Source organism: Carlito syrichta, unplaced genomic scaffold (genome assembly GCF_000164805.1).
Source record: "Carlito syrichta isolate Samal-C Ts95f unplaced genomic scaffold, Tarsius_syrichta-2.0.1 Scaffold303268, whole genome shotgun sequence".
Taxonomy (NCBI): domain Eukaryota; kingdom Metazoa; phylum Chordata; class Mammalia; order Primates; family Tarsiidae; genus Carlito; species Carlito syrichta.
Window position 1 is genome coordinate 76,052 of NW_007247364.1, and position 6,000 is coordinate 82,051.

The following is a 6,000-nucleotide window of genomic DNA, read 5'->3' on the forward strand; positions in this document are numbered from 1 at the left end:
GACATGGGACCCTTGGAAATAGACCTGGAGCCCCACATGGGGCAGTTTCTAGGGGCAGTCTATCCCAAGGATAAAACAAGTATGCAAGGACTACAGACCTGTGCACAGAAGACAGCTACTGGAACTTACATGGTCTATTCAAATCCACCTGTAGTGAAAGGACTCGGATCCAGCAACAGGAAAAAGTACACAGTGCCGGCCAGGCCACAGGGCCTGCCACTGCACAGACACTTTCAGAGTGGGGGTGAGATGGCAGGATGGGCTCCATTTGCTCCCCTCACCCTTCCAATGGGATTTGAGCATACAGATATGTGCTTGTCCCGCGGGGCTTGAAGTCACACCAACTGCTGCCACTGATGCTCAAGCAGAAAACCATCTGAAGGGCTTCTGGCTTTGCTCAATGTTTGCCTTCCACACTGACTTCAGAACCTGACCTCTGACACCTGCTGTATCCTGCCTGTGTTCTAGATGGGTTCTCTTCCGTGCTTTCCAATCAGGCTTCTCTGGGATGGGGGGCAAAGGAGCGCAGGGACCTGCGCTGTGTGTGATGATCTGAACTGTGCAGAAAGGGCCTCTGGGCCTTCCAGCCTCCTTTCCACTGGCCCCAGTGACCTAGAAGTACCCTCAGGTTATGGTAGGTACCCTCAGGTTATGGTAGGGAGGCCCCTTTTAAAATACACAGCTGGCCTACCATGCACCATTAGCTGAGACTCATGACCAGGTTAGCTCCCTGCCAGCTATAGATAGCTGAACACAAGAGCCCAAAGCAGAGTCGGATTGGTGAGAGAAATTGGACGATTTGGCATACGGGAAACCTCGTCTAGCTGGGGGCTGGTTCAGCAGTTTGGGGAAGCAGCTTTTGAGAGAACGCAGCTTCTCACGCTGAGTAGAGAAAGGAACACCTGAGGGGAGGAGCATGTAGAGCAGAAGGGGAGGAAGGAAAGTTTCAAGAGGAACCCCAAATAATCAGAAACTGTCACTTACTGAGTGCTCACTAAGTACTGCAAATTGCTACCTCATTTTATGCTTCCCGGTAAGATGCCATTATCCCCATTTTAGAGATGAGAAACCTGACAGGCTGACTTAAGGCCACGTAACTAGAAAGTGGACAAGCCAGGATTTAAAGATCTGCCCGACTGTAAAACTCATGTTTCTTTTCCACTGTAATCCTCGAGCTGGGTTCTGCACAGCAGGCCTTGGGGGGCAGCTGGGTGGGAGAGATGGTTGTGGAACCCTCTGGGGCCCCTAGATGGGACTGGGTACTCCAGGGAGAGGCCAGTCCAGGGCCCAGGCCCTCTGTGTGTTGCATCCGTGGGTTCTGCCACCAATTCCTCCTCCTCCCTGAAGTTTATAAAATCATTCTTGAGACTTTTTAATGTTTTATTGAGGTGCAAGTTTACGATGACAGCAAACCTTTCAAACTACAGCAAGAGTAACCTGCCTCCTTGGCATATTAAAAAATAATGCTAGTGTCGGTTTTTACGTGCCATAGTTTGGATTGCTGATAAGAGCGCTTCCTTGACAAGATTCTTTCCGAGGTTTACAGAAAGCGTAATAAAATATGTAAGTTACATTTCCACAAACAAAAGCTATAACATAAGTTATTTATAAGCGTGAGATACAAACAGTATCACGATAAATAAACCATAAAGGGTACCTGCAACATTCATCTTAATGTAATTTGCCCAACAAAAGTGTTGAAACAAAGTCAAATTTAGTGGAGAAATCCGTCAGAAAGGGAGGAAAGTTGAAGAACACAAAATGGGGAAAATGGCTGCTGGGTGGGGGAGGGCACAAGGGCATGAGACCGGGCGTGAAGGTCCCTGAGAAGGCCACCACATGCGCCTGCCTGCCTGCCCCAGCTCCCCTGAGTCTGCACACGGTGACCGACCCCTGCCACCCTACACACGCTGCCATCTGCACACAGTCACCGCTCATGCCCCCTCCACGGCCCCCACCAGCCCCGCCCCAGGGAGAAAGGGAGCTCTCCTCCCCTCCCCCTTCCAGTCCTCAGCCCTCTAGTCCGCCCCCCATGCCCCCAGCCTCCCACCCCCGGCACTGTGGCTGTCTTCCTAGGGCTGCTGAGAGCCTCCCGGCCTGGCTGGGCCCTCCTCAAGGCCAGGGCCCAAAGCAGACCCAGACTGTAATCGCAGCACTTTGGGAGGCTGAGGCAAGAGAATTGCTTGAGCCCGGGAGTTTGAGAACCTGGACAACATAATGGGACCTAATCTCTACCAAAAAAAATTTAAAATTAGCCAGGCGTGGTGGCACATGCCTGTAGTCCCAGCTACCAGGGGAGGCTGAGGCAGGAGAATCGCCTGAGCCTAGGAGGTTGAGCCATGATCATGCTGCTGCACTCCAGTCTGGGCAACAGAGTGAGACCCTGACTCAAAAATAAAATGAAAGAAAAAAAATGAACAGGAAAAGAGAATGACAGGGTGAGGGGTGCTGCTTTGAAGGATGGGCAGAGCAGTGAGGGCTGACCAGGGTCCTAAAGGAGGCCAGGCAGCAATGAAGGAAGAGCTGAGAGGTAAAGGCTGAACCCAGTGCTGGCAAATTCCTGCACCCAAATCCAATCCCTGCATCCCCGATGCCCTCATCTGAACTTGCTGTGTGCTATTGAATTTAATGCCACAAACTCTTGTTAAGATCCTCCAGTGGATCAGGCCTGGGCCCAACCCTAGGACGTGAAATTAAATGCCACCAACAGTCTACCCTAAAGAAACTCCCAGGCCAGCAGGGAGAACAGGTAGCCCCACCGTGGTCAGCCCTCACCCGATCCTGGGCTTCACCACCCAGACCCTCCTCCAACTCCTCTCCCCACACAGTCTGTGACTTAGAATCTTGACTTCCTGCTCCCACAGTCGTAGTGGGGGCTTGAGGTAAAGAAAGTAGGGGGAGGTGGCTTTGTAGTCTAGATAGTCTGGGCTCAGATCCCAGCTCCCCATTCCCAGCTGCATGTACCTGAGCCAGCTGTCCTTGAAGCCTCATGACCTGTGGAGGAGAGGGATCCCAAGCAGCACCCAGCACTTGATGGTCTTTCCTTCCTCTGGCCGGAAGAGTCTTGGGCCCTTCCAGGCCTCCTCAGAAAGGGTTTTCCCCAAGTCTGCCCCACTGGGGAAGGTAGTTATGTGAAGAGCTCAAATGGCATTGCTCCCACTACCAGATGGGGAAACTGAGCCCCAGAGTTGGGGCATAGACCAGGAAATTGTGTAGGTATATGTGTTGAATACATGAATGAATGGGTGGATACATTTGGACAGGTGCTTTCAGAGCATCCTGTCATGAGAACAGGTGCTCCTAATGAGGGTGTGTGAGCCAAGAGTGGCATGGCCAGCTCAACAGCCCGTGACATGCTGTATGCACCAAATTATGTACTTCTGTCTTTTTCTGTGGAAGCAGACCATAATATCTTCATCTATCTTTCAAATAGGGTAGCTGACCAAATACATTAAGAGTCCTGATTCAGCCAGGCTCGGTGGCTCAGCCTGTAATCCCAGCACTTTGGGAGGCTGAGGTGAGTGGATTGCCTGAGCCCACGGGTTCGAGACCCGCCTGGGCAACTTGGCGAGACCTCATCTCTACAATAAACCAAAAATGAGCCGAGCATAGTCGCGCGCGCCTGTAGTTCCAGCTACTTGGAAGGCTGAGCGGAAGGATCGTCGGAGCCCAGCAGGTCGAGGCTGCGGTGGCCGGGAGCGGCCACTGCACTCCAGTCTGGGTGACAGAGTGAGACTCCAACTCAAAAAGAAGACTCCTAATTCAACCTCTACCCCATTTTCCAGACAGGGAAATGGAGTCCCAGATTCACACAGGAAGTCACTGGCTGAGGGAGCCTGGAGAAACCTAGGCCCCTGCATCTGGGCTTCTGGACCAGCTGGAAAGTCCAGCATTCTGCCTGTGGTCCCTGAGGTGCCACCCTCTCCTGACTCCCACCAGGGCCCCCATTTCCTTCCTCCTCCCCCCTTCTCCATGGGGAAGAGTTGAGGCTGTGCTGCATCCAGAAGTCCATCTAGCCCCCTGAGTACTGGTCCCAGCCCTCCAGTTCTCTCTTTGTTTTATTTTTGTCTTTGTTTTTGTTTTTTTGAGTTGGAGTCTCACTCTGTTGCCCAGACTGGAGTGCAGTGGCCTCTCCCGGCCACCGCAGCCTCGACCTGCTGGGCTTCCGCCTCAGCCTTCCAAGTAGCTGGAACTACAGGCTCACGCTACCACGTCCGGCTAATTTTTGATTTGCTGTAGAGATGAGGTCTCGCCAAGTTGCCCAGGCGGGTCTCGAACCCGCGGACTCAGGCAATCCACTCACCTCAGCCTCCCAAAGTACGGGATTACAGGCTGAGCCACCGAGCCCGGCTCAGTTCTCTCTTTGAATGCAAGGGTCACTCCCACTCCTGGTCCAGTCAGTCACAGGTAGGGAGGAACAGCAGCATGAAGGTACAATCTCAAGGGCACCAAATACACGGCAAAGCCTATTTGGCTGAAACAGTGCTCAGAGAGAACAATCACAGTCTTGAATGCATTAATTAAAAAAAAAAAAAGATAAGAAAAATGGAGTAAATAAATTTTCACCTCAACAAAAAAACTAAATCTTAAAAACCAAAGTATGCATGAAAGAGATGACTTTTTTGAAAGGATAATGAAATCAAAGGCTTAAAAAAAGCGACAAAATAGGCAAACCTTTGGGAAAGGGTGTCAAGTAGGCAGCACAAGCCATGCTGAAGAGGGAAGCAGAAGCCCTTCATCCAGGTCCACAGGAGAGCTTCCAGTTGTGAGAGTCCCCTCACAGTGACACAACAATGCATTTGAAGTCCTAGATGAAATGGACAGCATTCTGGGCACGGGTTTCCAAGCTTGGACAGGCCTCAGAATCACTGAGTCCACCCCAGACTTTGCGATCCAGTCGATCTGGGCTATGGTCCAGGAACCTGGCTTTCTAAGAGTCCCGGCTGCTGCAGAGGCTGCAGGTCCAGGAGCACGGTTTGAGAACCACTGTCCTAGGGACTAACGCCTGCTCCAACTCACCTCCCTCCTGAGCTGCTTAACTGCTCTCTTCTGTCTGGATCCAAATGAAAGGGGAATTCGGATCAGTGTCCCAAAGCTTCTTGGGCCAGATGACTGAGGAACCCAGATCTCGGAAGTCAGGACCCAAGCACTAAGCAGAGCTTACCCATGCCGGGCCCTGTACTAAACACTTTTACCTGGACGAGCTCATTTAGTCCCTCTAGGCCAGTACTGTTTCTTACCTAGATGAGGAAACTGAGAGGCAAAGAGGATGACTAATCCCCTGAGTCCACAACTGGTAAACTGAGGTAGGAATCCAGTTCTTAAGCACATACCCTGGGAGCAATGCTGCCCACACCTTCTGGGCAACCCCACCGGAATTCTGCACCACACACCTCTACCGGGCAGGCCTTGCTGTCCCGATTTAACCCTGCCTGCAGGTAGCAAGGGCAGGCCTGAACTCCAGGGCTCTGGGAACCAGAAGGGACACAGAGCTGGTGAGGCACCAACTCCAGCCCCAAGAGGGGGCTGTGAGTCATTTGAATGCTCTGAGCCTTGGTTCCCTCACCAGCCAAAAACTGAATCAGCGACAGCCCCTTCCTCACAGGGTGGTCATGAAGAATAAATAAGTGTCCACGCTGGACCTCAAAGACAGAAGCTCAGAGCCGCCCTTAAAGTTATTGTTATGTAACCACCAGAGTTTCCTACAGTCACCCCACAGATGTGATCTCATTTTGCTCTCACGGCCGCCCTGGGGGTAGCTAGTGCCCTTCTGTTTTACAAATAAGGAAAAGGAGGCTCTGGGATGGGCAATGAGGGACCCCACAGCCCCTTGGCCGCCAAAGGCAGAGCCTGAATTAGAAGCGGGGGGCCCCCAAAGCCGGGGTGACCGCTTCTACCCCATCTGAGGATCCCGGCCCCCAGAAAGGAGTGAGGGAGCGCTGGCCCAGTGCCCAAGCATCCGGCAGGCCTTACCTCTCACCACCGGGCCCCTCCCCACCA